Source organism: Triticum dicoccoides, chromosome 5B, assembly GCF_002162155.2.
Source record: "Triticum dicoccoides isolate Atlit2015 ecotype Zavitan chromosome 5B, WEW_v2.0, whole genome shotgun sequence".
In the NCBI taxonomy this organism is placed as follows: Eukaryota; Viridiplantae; Streptophyta; class Magnoliopsida; order Poales; family Poaceae; genus Triticum; species Triticum dicoccoides.
This window is the reverse complement of record NC_041389.1, coordinates 215,388,171-215,405,244: the sequence shown is the minus strand read 5'-3', so window position 1 is coordinate 215,405,244 and position 17,074 is coordinate 215,388,171.

The following is a 17,074-nucleotide window of genomic DNA, read 5'->3' as shown; positions in this document are numbered from 1 at the left end:
ATTCAGTTTTTCATGAGACGCGTTATTCTACTTGCACCTGTAGGGCCATACTTCTGGCAGTGAACATGTTACATGTGTTAAATTACATACCAGTGCACATATAGTTAATATGCTTTAGTTTGTTCTGATGCCACCTGTTGGTTCCATCACACTGCTTAATGTTCTCTATGCTTAATTACACATCAACAAACTAGCATGTGGTTCCACTGCTTTTTGTTCGTTTTACCCTACATTTTCTGATGCTAGCTATTACATCACTGCTCCGAGCCTCTGTTCATTACTTGTTTGTGTGTTCTTGATCTTCCCAAGCTGCCTTACTAATTTGATGCTTCTATTAATTATGGAGCTGCCAACCCCATCAAGCAAAATATTTGTTCTTTTGGGGCTGGCACCTTGAACAAGCATAAAAATAGAGGGAAGCAGATATATTGTCGTGTATGCACACACCCTTCTTTCATTAGCTTAGATGGACCATTGATAATCAATTCGGACTAGTGCATGCGATTAAAATTAATTTTACCTAAATAGATGGTGTAGAATAAACTACAACAACTAGATTTGCAACCACGGGATGCTGACGATATCTTCAAAGAACATTGCAACAGCAGCTAGGCTTCACATCAACATATGGTAAGCCAGTGTGTTTTAGTACATGTTAAATGTAATGCGAGTGGGCTGCTTTCTTGGCTTGTGCCCTCAACGTGTAATCCTACCGAATTACAAATAGTTCAGTTGTCTGCTTTCCTATATTGCTTGATTCGAATGCTTGTTTGTTCTTATGTTATACCTGAGTTGGCCAATATGTCAACAGTGCCTCTTGTACTATCGTAAAGAAATGCATGCCTATTTCATTTGAGTCCTTAACTTTTCCTCTCAACTTCATCACAAGACTGTCTTCGTAGTTTATATGAGGCCACACTGTTAAGTGCTTTCTCAGATTATTTAAACTGCTTAGATGCCTTGGCAACTTAAATATAGTGGTTGTACACTCCCTTCCAACTTTCACCTTACCATTTTAATTTCTTTGCAGCTGATGCTGCTTCAAACCATTTAAATATAGTTTGCCATGCTCGCAATAATTCGTCTGCCGTTTACCATGTAAGCTTACTGCCTGGATCATACGATAACTATCTCGTACTTATGTCCAGCGGAAACCTTTCAGGATGCCGTTCACACTAGGACACAATGTACAACCCCAGAATCTATTTGTGGAAGCAGTGCGCCATCCATGTTACCAGATGGTAGCAGTTCAGAGGCAACACCGCCGGATAGCAGTCTGAGCACAGATATTATAGTGCTTCAGGCTCTACTAGAGGCAGAAAGAGATGGTGTGGCTGCCATGAATGAGGTAATCTTTATCTTGAGGCTGGAAATTACGGAATTAGCGGCACGCATTATGCAAGCAACCCAAGAATTGGAGGAAGTAAGAATGTTGCATTTGAAGACGGAGGAGGTCCTGCTCTTTCTACTATCTGAAGCCCAAGGTAGTCCCGGTTCTTCTTTAGATACTAGTTGAAATTGTCATTAGATTATTGTACTTGCATGTTGTGTCATGTCTCTGAATGGATTATGTTGCAAGACCCCCTCTGTTGTTCGGAATTCCATGTTGTCCATGTGTTGTAATGATCCGAATTTTTTAGGCGAGGTAATCCTCAGTACTTGTATGATTGACATAAGGTGAACTGTTTTTCGTGTGAGCATATTTTATTGGATGAAATAACAGTTTGAATTAGGGTGTATCCAACCTATTGAATTCGAAGATCACGGCATTTCTAAATCATAATCATATATAAAGGTGGAATAAATCTTTGTTGTGGTTTTGAAGAAATAAATAACAAAACATATAATTATCTGTGGATATTCATAATCGAATACAAATTGGATTTGAATTTAGTTTGCCAGGTCCCTGGGAAAATGCGAATGCTAATTCTCCCATGTTTTGAACGAAGCGGCTATACACCCACTATGATTTGTGGGCTGCCCGAAGCAAGTGTTTGCGAGATGGAAATTACTGTCTGCCCCTGATACTTGACATCCTTATCGACCGGATTTACACTACTGTCGATAGGGTTAGACTAGTAACTTCAATCAGACGTGACACGACGGCCTCTGAGCCCATTCAGACACAGTGGGCGCCAAACATGGGTGGCAAAACACATTTGATTCAAGCTCGTCCGAAAGACATGTGTCTCTTCCTCCATTTCCCCATTCCTACATGGTGGGCGGCAAAACAAACTCTCCTCGTCTGAAATCGATGTAGGCTAATATTTTAAATAGTGGCAGATGTGTAACTTCCATCAGACGTGACACAACTGCCCTACCTGTTAGCCCCGTTCATACACCGTGGGCGCCAACCATGGGCAGAAAAACACCCTCTCCTCGCCCGAAATAGTTCCCGGCAAATATTTGGGAGATGCGAGATTACCGTCCTATCCCCAACCGACGCGATGTCCGAAATTTTAAATGGGGGATAAGATCGTAACTTTCCCCCATTTCAAAGAAGTGTGTCCCAAAGTTTGAGATCCCCCCCTCCCCTCCATTTCCCCATTCATACACCATTGGCGGCACGACAACCTCCACACTGCGGCCAGCCTCCTCCGTCCGCCACCCCATCCTCCACCTTGCCGAAGCCGCTACCCCTACCCCGTCGTCCACTTCAAGAGATGGACGTCTCTCATCCATGGTGCTGGACCAGGATCCTTTCATCGCCTCCTCTCGCTTCATCGGCGCCGTCGTCCACCTTGCCATTGCCGCTCCTTCGACCGCCTCGTCCACGGAAACAGGATATATCCCCTGACCCAGCCGTCTGCCGTCTAGAGTCTTCTTCCCCGCCGCCGACAGCCATCGCACCTGCAGCACCCTCAACGTATCAGCATAGGCCTACATGGCGTCGTAAGAGAGGTGGTACTCTTCCATATGTGCTTAAGTTACTGACCTCACCCGGAAAATAGATCGTAATTTGTTTACTGTACTTTTCTTGTCCGTACCAAATCGTAGTGGCTAGTTGAAAGCAAACATTGGTTGCGAAGTAGCTTTTTCCGGTTTGCACCTTCAGATCCGCCATGGCACGGGCACTATACTCGTAAAGCTTATGGTTCCCCCCTTTATATTCACTACCATCATCGTAGGTACTTCGTGTCGTGCTAGCACTGCTCCTCAAGACCTCAAACCAAAGCTTACATGTTGAAATATGAATCTGATATGATGCTCATATCTCTAAAACAGAGAACATTTAATTGGTCACCTAATGTTCCTATATTCGTTTCGAAAAGCATGTGCGCCACCCACTGGTCCAACTAGTTCCACTTTCCTGATTTTTATCTTGATGCTTAGGGTTTTCCCCTTTTATCTACTCTACTATGATCTCCGTAGGTGCTTTTTGTCGTACTAGCATTACTTCACCCTTCAAGCTAAACAACACAACACTCAGAATTCGAAAGCTTAGTTGTTCAAATAGGATTGTGATATGATACTAATATTAGTTAACTGACACATTTAATTGGTTAGCTAAAGGTCCCACTTAAGTTTCCAAATGCATGTCGCGACATATAGAGAGACAGCATAATTGCATTTCTTTGTCACTTGTTGACCGTACTTTCTTGTCCATACCAAATCTTAGTTGTTATTTCAAAGCAAACATCGGTTGCTAACTACCCTTTGCGCGGTTTGCAGCTTCAGATCTGCCATCCCATTGCCATGGTCAACACTGTACTCATCATGCTTATGTTTTCCCCATTTTATGATGACCACAATCAGCCTACGTGGTGCGTGTCGTAATAGCACTGTTCCACCCATCGAGCTAAACAAGCTTAGTTGTACAAATTCATATCTAATATTATTGCTGATATTAGTAAAACTGGGAGATGTTTAATTGGTTAGCTAAATGTTCCTACTTTAGTTTTGAAATGCATGTGAGCCACATATGTAGAGACCGGAAAGAATAGTATTTCTCTGTGCGCTCTGGTTCATCATGGGTGGCAAACCGACATTGTATTGAAACACTTGTAATATCTTCAATCTGCTTGCTCTTCTGCTCTTCTTTAAGATGATATTCTTCTCTTGCGGTCGACTGGTCAGGTCGAGTTGTTCTCCCTTAGTATATTTTGAATCTGTCAAGTCAGGTCGACTTGTTCTTCTTTACTATATGTTGAAGCTATCATCTGCGAAGTATCATCACTTCTGGAGCTCTCATATTTTGAGTAGTAGGCCACATTATATTAATGCACACAACAAATTATAGCATGCATGGCATCTTTTAAAAGAATTGCAGAGATACCACAAAGGGGTTACAGGGAGGCAGTATTGGATTAGAATCACTTCTGCATTACAAAGAAAATCTCACTTGTTTTTATGTTTTCATGCATGTCAGATATTGAACATTATCAAAATGAATATGAGAATGGGCGCACGAGAGGAATATTGCGGAATGATCCACTGGCTAACAAACTTGGCATGGTGGAGGATGGCCTATCTTATTCACCCATCAAGGTGCTTGCTCTAACTTTGCAAAGTTGTATTGGTTGCACATATTTTGCATCGGACCTCTTGCATTACTTCTACTTTGTTACACCATCTGCTTAGTTTAAGCATCATATATGAGTATATGCCATAACTATCCATTTTCTGTACCTATTCCATGTGTCGTCACACTATGTTTTTCCAGTAAAATGTTGTTCTTTCGTGTTAGATGTCCAAAAGGAAGAGGGTGAGTGCAAATCCTCAAGGAGTACAAACTAGGTATTTGGAAAAGGTAGTGGTACCTGTTAAATCAAATATATTAGCAGCCACAGAAAACACAGGCCCAACTGTACGACACTTTACCCCTACTCCAGTGGCCAAACCCCTATTAGAACCGCTGGGAGCCCAGCGTCAGGTACTATCTATGATATCAATTCAAAATTTGAACTCCTAAATTTCTACTTGTGCCTTACCTTATCTCTTGTATGAAAACTAATTTCAGATGAATCTCCATGCTCAAAGGATCATACGATCTCAAAACAATAATGGGCTCTGCATTGCTCTTGTCAGTACCTCTCTCCCTTTTGCCTTGTAACACTGTACTTAATTAATTGCTATTTGATTATGTATCATCAGTCTGCACCTGAGCTTCATTATCCTCTGTTTCTTCCAATATTATTTGATCTATATTTTCACTTTGCAAAATGTAGAATAATGGCAACGCTTATAAAGAATTTTCTGTGGGAAATTATTGAATTATCCTTCCATCAACATGGAGAAGGGCTTTGTCTAGCCCGTGCTAACATGTAATGTAAGTTCATCCTTCTCAAGCCTTCAAACTTTTTTCTAGTATAGATTTGGATAGGCATCATTGCCTCCACTGCTGTTTGCTTTGCTGTTTACATATGATTGGATGTTTGCAACAACTACCAGTTTCAAATTGTAGTTGTAAAAACATGTTCCTTATGCAATACAGATACATTTATTTGCTTATACAATTGTGAAACTTGTTACGTGTCTCCTTTTTTCTCTTTCAGAGTCGTATCTCTTACGCCAGGCAGAACTTCAGGGAAGATAGTGAGCCAAACCATCTTGAGGACAGCGAGATGACCCCAAGGTCCTATCTTGATGAAGACAGTGAGTTGAAGCTACTCACCAGCAGGTGTGAGACAACCTCTGTGCAGTCGCTGCCTCATTCAGTTCGACTTCTTCAGTCTCAACTTAAAGCGGAAAGGCTTGCTTCAGCTCAGCTCCGACTTGAAGTCAAAGATGCAATGAAGATGTGAGAGGACTGCCGTGCACACCATCATGCCTTAAATCTAGTGTTGATGCATCTATCGTTGACACAACTGAGGTATACTCAGCTTCTTCAGCTGTTTGGGGGGCCCGACCTGGCCAGGCCTAGTGCCTTCTGAAGTGCTCTCAGTTTTGTATATTCTTTTGTCAGCGTGTTTATTTGCACTGGTGGCGAACTTTGACGCCGAGTGGATGTAATATGTGTGATAGTCGTGATAGCCTAGCGTAAGTTGCTTGCTTATTTATTTCCTTGTTGTTTTGTTTATTTGTTTGCTTGTAGTCATTGTAGTTCTTTTTCCGCGGTTTGCTAGTGGTTGGAATAATCTATTTTTTAAAACTAGGCCACAATAACCATGGGCTAATATTTACTATAGTGACACTGGGCCTCCTACGGGCCATAGAAATAGTGGGCCTTCTACGGGCCGTAGAAACAATGGGCCTTCTACGGGCCGTATCATCAATGGGCCTTATACGGGCAGTATGATCGATTGGCCAAACATGGGCCAATAACAGGCCGCATTATGGTCGTAAACTGGCTAGAGTTGGAATCGTCCGTTCATGGGCCGACCATAACGGGCCATTGTTAATAGGCCATATTTCATGACGCTATGAAAACGGCCCAACGAGTTAATGGACCACAAACGGGCTGACTGTAACCACGGGCTAAATTTGGCCCATAAGCAGAAAATGACAGTAATGGGCTGTAAGTAAACGAATGCTAGAAACGAGCCCAAGAATAAATGGGCTCTGAGAAGGCCAAAACATAACATGGGCTGGAAACGGCCTAACGGAATAATGGGCCCTTAATGGGTATAAAGTGATACACCTATTCATTACGGGCTAGTTTCACCATGGGCCGTTAATGGGTGTAAAGTGATACACTGTTCATTACGGGCTAGTTTCACCACGTGCCGTTAATAGGCCAAGAGTTACATAGGGCCTCATATGGGCCGAAAGACGTCATGGGCCATACATGGGCCAAAACTGAAAACGGGCTGGAATCATATTGGGTGGCCCAGATGACAATACTGGGCCTAATTTGGATAGGGAGTAACGGGCCTTGGGTTAGCGGGCTGTAAATGGGCTATATGCGAACAGGCCGTTAACAGGCTTTACATGGGCCAGCCCGCCACCTTTTGACCAAGTCAAACGGGCCGGCCTTTTCACAGGAATGGGCCTCTGTTGGGCTGTGCCACGTGTCGACGTATCATAGGCGCCTTCTGTCCAATGAGTGGATGACATCTGTCCCAACGGTGAGCCGACATGTGTTTCCTCCAGCCAATCATGATTTTACACGTGTAAAATCCCCATTGGTCGGGCTGTTAATGGGTTATCGGATCCAAAACCCGACCCGGTAGCTTAACGGCGTTCCGTTACAGTGGATGCCACGTGTCGGTCACCCTGGACGAAAGCACTTCCGTGACGCGCGATTTATCGTCATGGAAGTGGACACTTCCGTGATGATAATTATGGTAATGTCATGGAACACTTCTACGATAGCACAGGTATGACTATCTTGATTCTATCATAAATTTGTCATGGATGTACATGCATGACAAAAAATGCGACCTACTGTGACAAACACGTATCATCACAGAAGTGTATTTTTTTGTAGTGCATCAGCAAGGCAAGTAACACTTTGATCATACCCCTTTACTGCCCAGTTTTATTGCATTAGATCAGTCCTCAAACAATAGCATGATTAGGATCTGATAAATATGTGGGTTTGGGAAGTAGTTGAGGTAGAACCTATTACCTGTTTATTATCAAACCTATGGGATTTACTTCTACATTTGCTTATATTGCCATGCTATGCTAGTAGACGTGGATTGGGTGAGTGTATCCATGACATTTGTGAGATTGTTAATTTAATGGTTTATTTAAGGTGGCAACTTTAATACACATCTGGGTGGACTGAGGCACCTGGGATTCCAGTGATTGACTGTATTTTTATGGACCGCCACCGAGGCTCAAAGGGATCATGAGATTTTTCATGCTAGAAACTTCCGTGTGCAGCCGCAAGCTACTATGGGCTCTACCATAGTTAATTAAGTCGTGTGAACTCTTATAGTGGTAGACTAGAAGATGTAGGGGAAAGTAGGTGTAACGGTCTACCCATTGTAAGGTGGAAATGCTTCTGAAATACTATGTCTCGGTCATCCATTTCTCAAACACCATGTAGTGCGAGAATCCCAACGGAGGAGATCGAGTCTTGTGGGGAAAAGTGCGCAAACCTCTGCAGAGTGTATAAACTAATCATGGTTAGCCGTGTCCCCGGTTATGGACATTTTGAGTATCTAGTATTTGGATTATCATGTGAATCTCATCATGCTACTCTAATTAATTTTGTTGGGTTTAATGATGATGCTTAATTGGGATTGAGTTGGGTGAACCTTCTCAATGTTTAACAACCACCATGATAGTTAAGTAAAATTTACTCCTTTGCAGTGGGGAAAAATTGGCTTTATGCAAAAAAAATGTAACCATAGAGCTTTCCACCAGCCATATATGCATGTAGTATAGCATTATTCTTTCATTAATCTCTATTTGTTACATTGCCAGCATATTCCATGTGCTGACCTATTTTCGGGCTGCAACGTTCATGTTGCAGACTTTTCAGACGACGGTTAAGGTGCCTTAGGTCGTGGTCTTATACTCAGTGATGTCGTTGGAGTTGATGGACTTGCTTATCTTCCAAGCCTTTCACTGTTATCGTTATTAGATGGCCTTAAGCCATATTTATTGTAATAAGTTCTCTTTTGAGACATTCGATGAAATAAGTGTGTGATTGCTACTTGTCATAAATCCTTCAAGTACCGTGCGTGTCAGCATTACTGATCCAGGGATGACACTAAAGCACATAGATCAGACTGTTTGAGGTATGGTCGCTACATGATGGTATCATAGCACACGCTGACTGTAGGACACAACCACTAAGCTAAAGCCCTATATCACTAGTCTCTCTTCTCATTTCTGACTCCTCATCTTTTCTACTCTTTTAGGATGGCGGATGCAAGGAACAAGTTCACGCAACCGGATGAAGATACTCCCTTTGGACGCCACCTGAAGGAAGTCACTAGATACCTGAACATTGGAGTACCAAGCTTCACCGGGACCTACATCGCCACTTTACCAGAAGAGGAGCGCTGGATGATTCAAGTTCAAGTTCCAGGAAGGACGTTCATGCCCGTCACTGAGCCCATAGGGTTTTCCTTTGATGCACCAACCTGGAGTCTAGGAAAGAGCATGGCAGCTCACATCACCATGGGACGCGTTGGAGAAGTTTACCACAAGGAACTCAAGGATACTATTTACCAGATTTGTGGGCGCCGAGATGAGCAACGGGAGATGATCAGCACCAGGAAGGATAGATCAATTGCAGATTTCATCCAGGAGGTAAACCAGCACATTCGTCGTCAGGAGAACCAGATGTGCGCAGGCATGATAGATCTGAAGAAGGCTATGACCAAGATCATGGAGATGGAAGAAGAACTTAAGTCTACGCGCGATGGATATGAGGAGGAAATAGCAACGCTTGTGGAGAAGAATGATGATCTGAAGAAGAAGCTAAAAGTATTCATGGGATTTCCCTCGACTGGAGGAGAAGACAATGACTGCACTTGCCCGGAGAACTACATCATCATCGATGACACCGACTCGGACCCAGACGATATCGATGATGACTTTGTTGATGAAGCTGGAGCAGATATCATGGAGTCTTCGACCGAGCAGTTTTTCTTGTCGACCACCATAACAGTAGTAGCATTCCCCCATGTATATAGTATAGTCCGAGCACTTTTGTAACAATAGTTAGACCATTGTATGCCCTTGTTTGCATTGCTTGAAGTGATATTGGTTGAATTTGTCTCATGTGCATATGGGTAGTATTTTCTCTATAGACCTCATTCTATTCTATTTTCTCATCTTTTCTAAACCCTCAGATGCCTCCGAGACGTGACAATGGATTTGTTTTCCCACCGGAGCTCACTCAGTTGATCCAGCAGCAGAATGCATTGATGCAAATGCTAGTCCAGAATCAGAATCAGGGGAACAACAACAACAACAACAACAATAACCCACCACCACCACCACCTGTTGATCACTTAGCCCGTGTCTTGAGGCTGAATCCGCTAGTGTTCTCCAGTAGCACCGAGCCAATAGTTGCTGATGATTGGCTCCGCAAGATGGGAAGGGAGTTAACCACTGCAGGATGCACAGATGCGGAGAAGGTGCGTTTTGCCGCACATCAGCTTGATGGACCCGCAGCATCATGGTGGGAGAATTTCACAGCCACTTATCCTATCGACACTGTCACATGCGATCAGTTCCAGCAGGCTTTCCGTACTGCCCATGTTTCAGCAGGAGCTATGGCCATGAAGAAGCGTGAGTTTCGCAACTTGCGCCAAGGAGGACGTACAGTTAGCCAGTATGTGGATGACTTTAGTAAGCTAGCACGTTATGCCCCAGATGACGTTGCTACGGATGCAGCTAAGCAGGAGAAGTTTCTGGAAGGACTGAATGATGAGCTGAGCATGCAGTTGATGGTAGCAACCTTCAACAACTACCAGGAGTTGGTAGATAGAGCTCTCATGATTAAAGGGAAGCAGCAGCAGATTGACAACCGCAAGAGGAAGTATGGACAAGGGAAGTACAATTCTGGAGCTCAGCAGAAGCCCCGCTTTACCCCGAATGCGGGAGGACCTTTTCAGCATACTCATGGAGGAGGGAGCTCGCACAACCATAGTGGTCCCAAGAATGGTAATGGGAATGGAGGAAGCAACGGCTAGAACCATACCAACCCATTAACCCCAGCCAAGAGGGATCTGAGCCAAGTCACTTGTTACAAGTGTCAGAAGACTGGACATTATGCCAATGAATGTCCTGAAGCTAAGAATGGAAATGGCAATGGAAGCTCTGGGAAGAAGCTGAACCCTTTCAACAGGGGATAGGTGAACCACGTTAACGTGGAGGAGGTTGAAGCCCAGCCGGATGCAGTAATAGGTAAGTTTTTGGTTAAGCCATTTACTGCACTTGTTCTTTTCGATACTGGTGCATCGCATTCATACATATCAAGGGGATTTGTGGATAAGTATAAACTGCCCACCAAGGATCTTGGAACACCTATGCTAGTAAGCTCACCAGGAGCGGAGTATATGGCCAGTCAAGGATGTTTTCAAGTGCCATTGAGTATAGGTAGGCATGTTTTCCCCTCGGATTTAATCATTTTGGAATTGCAAGGTTTGGATGTAATTCTGGGTATGGATTGGCTATTGATGTATGGAGGAAACATCGATTGCGCCAGTAAGTCGATTTTGCTTACCACCCCAGAAGGAAGAAGGATTAAGTATGTATCACAGCATGAGCCGAAGAGGACTCAAGTAAATTCCTTATCAGGAGTTGTACAGGAGGAAGTACCAGTGGTGAAGGATTTCCCTGACGTATTTCCAGAGGAGTTGCCAGGCATGCCACCCGATAGAGACATTGAGTTTTTGATTGAGCTTTTGCCAGGCACAGGGCCGATATCTAAGAGACCGTATAGGATGCCCGCAAAATATTTGGAGGAAATTAAGAAGCAAATCAAGGAGTTATTGGATAAAGGCTATATTCGCCCAAGCTCTTCACCTTGGGGATCGCCAGTGCTTCTAGTGGATAAGAAGGATGGATCATTAAGGATGGTTGTTGATTATCGAGGATTGAACGAAGTGACAATCAAGAACAAGTACCCACTGCCGATGATCATTGACTTGTTTGACCTATTGCAAGGAGCTAAGGTATTTTCCAAGATCGATTTACGATCAGGATACCACCAGTTAAAGATTCGGGAGCAGGATATACCTAAGACGACTTTTACCACCAGGTACGGGCTGTACAAGTATACCATTATGTCATTTGGTCTGACTAATGCACCTGCCTATTTCATGAACATGATGAACAAGGTGTTTATGGAGTTTCTTGATAAGTTCGTCGTGGTGTTCATTGATGATTTCTTGGTCTACTCGAAGAATGAAGAGGAGCATAAGGAACATTTGCGTTTGGTACGGGAGAAGCTCAGAGAACATCAGTTATATGCCAAGTTCAGCAAATGTGAGTTTTGGTTGAAGGAAGTTGGATTTCTCAGACATGTCATATCTGAAGAAGGATTAGCAGTAGACCCCACCAAAGTTGTCACTGTGACAAACTGGGAGGCCCCAACAACAGTTGGAGAGATCTGGAGTTTTCTTGGACTTGCAGGATACTACCGGAGGTTCATTGAGAATTTCTCAAAGATTGCGAAGCCCATGACGGAGTTGTTGAAGAAGGACACCAAGTTCTCGACTGAGGAATGTGAGGCTAGTTTCCAGGAGTTGAAGAAATGTTTGGTGACATCACCCGTTTTGATTCTGCCTGATCAGCGCAAGGATTATGAAGTTTATTGTGACGCTTCTCATCGAGGACGTGGAGAAGTGCTTATGCTGGAGGGAAGAGTTGTTTCGTATGCCTCACGATAGCTTGAACCTCATGAGATAAATTATGCTACACATGATTTGGAGTTAGCAGACGTAGTGCATGCATTGAAGACATGGAGACATTTTCTCATCGGAAATCATTGTGAGGTGTACATGGATCATAAGAGGTTGAAGTACATCTTCACGCAGAAGGAGTTGAATCTCAGGCAAAGGAGATGGTTGGAGCTCATCAAGGATTATGATATGAGATTGCATTATCACCCCGGAAAGGCTAAAGTAGTAGCCAATGTGTTGAGCCGCAAGAGCCATGTCAACACGCTCATGACCGGAGAGTTACCAAAGGAGTTAGCCGAGGATCTTTGTGAGCTATGTTTGGAGATAGTTCCGAGAGACTATGTAATAGCGTTGGAAATTCAGTCTACCCTGATGGATAAAGTCATAGAAGCTCAGAAGACTGACAAGGAGATTGCCGTAATAGAGGAGAAGATGAGCAAAGGAAAGGCTAAGGGATTTCATGAGGATGAGCACGATACCTTATGGTTTGAGGACCGCATTTATGTGCCTAATGACCCGGAGATCAGGAAGTTGATTTTTCAAGAGGCCCATGATTTGCCGTATTCGATTAACCCAGGAAATACCAAGATGTATCTAGATTTGAAGGACACTTTCTGGTGTACCGGAATGAAGAAGGATATTGCGGAGTATGTAGCAGTATGTGATGTATGTCAGAAAGTGAAGGCAGAGCATCAGAAGCCAGCAGGATTGCTACAGCCATTGCCGATACGCGAATGGAAGTGGGATAAGCTAGGCATGGATTTTATCACGGGATTGCCCAGGACTCGTTCAGGCTATGACTCGATATGGGTTGTAGTCGATCGTTTGACGAAGGTAGCTCATTTCATCCCCATGAAGACCACTTACACCAGTGCTAAGTTGGCAAAGATATACATGACCAGGATCGTATGTCTTCATGGAGTTCCGGGGAGCATTGTATAAGATAGAGGAACCCAATTTACCTCAAAGTTTTGGAATCAGTTACACGAAACTTTGGGTACCAGGCTAGAGTTCAGTACAGCCTTTCATCCGCAGACAGATGGACAGACCGAGAGAGTAAATCAGATTCTGGAGGACATGCTGAGAGCTTGTGCACTAGATTATGGATCTTCTTGGGACGACAATTTGCCATATGTGGAATTCTCTTACAACAACAGTTATCAATCCAGTTTGAAGATGGCCCCTTTCGAAGCTCTATACGGGAGGAGGTGCAGAACACCGTTGTTGTGGGATGAAGTTGGAGACCGTCAGTTGTTTGGACCAGATTTAATTAAGGAGTCTGAACAGAAAGTGAAGTTGATTCATGATAGGCTCAAGGTAGCCCAGTCCAGGCAGAACAGCTACGCAGATTCTAAATGCAAGGAGACAGTCTACGAAGTCGGAGACAGAGTTTATCTTTGTGTATCCCCACTTCGAGGAGTTAAGCGTTTTGGAGTTAAGGGAAAGTTAGCGCCACATTTTGTGGGACCATACAAAGTTGTGGAGCGTATGGGAGAAGTTGCTTACAAGTTGGAGTTGCCCGAAGGATTGTCAGGAGTTCACGATGTGTTCCACGTTTCCCAGTTGAAGAAGTGCCACGCAGAGATGGCTGATATACCACTGAGAGATACAGTGCTGCTAGAAGCGATTCAGTTGGATAGTGATTTGACCTATGAGGAGAAACCAGTCAAGATTCTCGAATATGCCAGCCGAGTCACCCGCATCAAGGTTATCAAGTTTTGCAAAGTTCAGTGGAGCCACCATACCGAGGATGAAGCCACCTGGGAGCGAGAGGAAGATCTACGGAAGGACCACCCTCACCTATTTTCTAGCCAACCCGAATCTTGAGGGCGAGATTCATCTTAAGGGGGGTAAGTTTGTAACATCCCAAATTTTCAATTTGGAATGTTATACATTAGATCATCAATGCATATCATATTTTATTGCATTTTGGCTTGATCCTAGAAATTCTACACAACTCAAGGACCCGCGGAGAGAGTAGGGGATTTCGTTATTTTCATATTTGAGTTTTCTCGAATTCTGAAAATAGGATCATTTGGTTTTATTTATTTTATCTTCAATTATCTCTATTATAAAAATATGAGAGAGGGAATAAAATGACTTTCCCAAAATAAAGAAATATTGAGGATTTAATAATAAAATCAAATATGATTTCATTTTGGAGTTTATCGCTATTTTATTTGGATTTAGGGAAAATGCGCGTTTTTCAAAATTGCATTTAGGTCCCAAATAAATGTTCATCTTGTCCGGCTTGATTGTAGAAGCCAGGAAAAATTTATTTCGGGATTTTTGGAGTCCGTATTTCTTTTATTCTTTTTTTTGCGTGAAATTATTTAAAAAAAAAAGTCAACTGACCTAGTCGGGCCGTACCCGACCCGGACTCTAGCCCGGCCGGCCTTTATAAGTCGGGGGAGCCGAGCCCGAGCTGCCCAGCCCCGCCCTAACACTAGCGCCGCCGCCGCCCGAGTCGCCGCCGCCGCCACCCGCCGTCACCGCCGCCCGCCAACGCCGCCGCCTCGCTGGACCACGCCGCCGCCCCACCACCTCGCCGCCGACCGCTGCCGCCCCGCCGGAGTTTGCCGCCGCCGTAGGTAGCCGCCGCCGCCGCCGGTCTTCGCCGGTTAACCACCCGTTTTAAAAAGAACTGCGGTCGTTTTTTTTACTTAGATCGGTTTATTTTTTTCCCGGTTTAGTCTATTTAGCGGACATTCGTCCGTACGTTCGTTTTAACGAACGATTTTCGTCATTTAGTCGCAGACAGCGAGGGTTCATTCGTTAGCCTGTTCGTGCATTTTTCTTTTTCTCGGATTTTTCCGCTATTATTTCTGATCGCGATTTCTGATCTGATTTTCGTTTTAGTATAACTTTTCGCTCGTTTATCGGAATCAGGCGATTCAAGCGTCTATAGTTTCGTCTCGAAACCCTCTTTCCATTTAACCAACTCAAATAAGATTTTGCTACTGTAAAATTTGACTTAGGTCCAGATTAGTAAAATGAATCTTGTTTCTTTCGGCGTTTGAGTTTCGTTGCTTCGTTTGATTTGATTCTTTTTGCAAACCGGAGTTCTTAAGTTGAACTTTCTGGTTAGATCTCTTATTTTGGTTTTACCTGTGCATTATATGAGTGCTTATTGTATGCTTGTTTTTTGCGATAGAGTACCCAGAGTGCGCCGCTTGCTACTTCGGATCTCTAGGTTTCACAGATCATCAGCAAGGCAAGTAACACTTTGATCATACCCCTTTACTACCCAGTTTTATTGCATTAGATCAATCCTCAAACAATTGCATGAGTAGGATCTGATTAATATGTGGGTTTGGGAAGTAGTTGATGTAGAACCTATTACCTGTTTATTATCAAACCTATGGGAGTAACTTATACGTTTGCTTATATTGCCATGCTATGCTAGTAGACGTGGATTGGGTGAGTGTATCCATGACAGATGTGAGATTGTTAATTTAATGGTTTATTTAAGGTGGCAACTTTAATACACATCTTGGTGGATTGAGGCACCTAGGATTCCAGTGATTGCCTATATTTTTATGGACCGCCACCCAGGCTCAAAGGGATCATGAGATTATTCATGCTAGAAACTTCCGTGTGCAGCAGCAAGCTACTATGGGCTCTACCATAGTTGATTAAGTCGTGTGAACTCTTACAGTGGTAGACTAGCAGATGTAGGGGAAAGTAGGTGTAACGGTCTACCCATCGTACGGTGGAAACGCTTCTGAAAGACTATGTCTCGGTCATCCGTTTCTCAAACACCATGTAGTGCAAGAATCCCAACGGAGGAGATCGAGTCTTGCGGGGAAAAGTGCACAAACCTCCGCAGAGTGTATAAACTAATCATGGTTAGCCGTGTCCCCAGTTATGGACGTTTTGTGTATCTAGTACTTGGATTATCATGTGAATCTCATCATGTTACTCTAATTAATTTTGTTGGGTTTAATGATGATGCTTAGTTGGGATTGAGTTGGGTGAACCTTCTCAATGTTTAACAACCACCATGATAGTTAAATAAAATTTACTCCTTTGCAGTGGGGAAAAATTGGCTTTATGCAAAAAATGTAACCATAGTGCTTTCCACCAGCCATATATGCATGTAGTATAGCATTATTCATTCATTACTCTCTATGTGTTACATTGCCAGCATATTCCATGTGCTGACCCGTTTTCGGGCTACAACGTTCATGTTGCAGACTTTTCAGACGATGATTAAGGTGCCTTAGGTCGTGGTCTTATACTCAGTGATGTCGTTGGAGTTGATGGACTCGCTTATCTTCCAAGCTTTCCGCAGTTATCGTTATTAGATGGCCTTAAGCCATGTTTATTGTAATAAGTTCTCTTTTGAGACATTCGATGTAATAAGTGTGTGATTGCTACTCTGTTATAAATCCTTCAAGTACAGTGCATGTCAGCATTACTGATCCAAGGATGACACTAAAGTACAAAGATCAGACTGTTTGAGGTCTGGTCGTTACACTAGCATGCATCTGGTGTATTAAGTTCATGGTGAAACCGAGTAATGCAATAAGAATGATGACATGATGTAGACAAGACCTATTCATGTAGGAATAACCCCCATCTTGTTATCCTTACTAGCAACAATACATGTGTGTCTTGGTGCTCCTTCTGTCACTGGGAAACAACACCGCAAGATCGAACCCATCACAAAGCACCTCTTCCCATGGCAAGAAGATCTAGTTGGCTTAACTAAACCAAATAGTTAAAGAAGAAACACGAGGCTATAAATAATCATGCATATAAGAGATCAAAGAAGACTCAAATAATATTCATGGATAAAAATCTGATCATAAACTCAA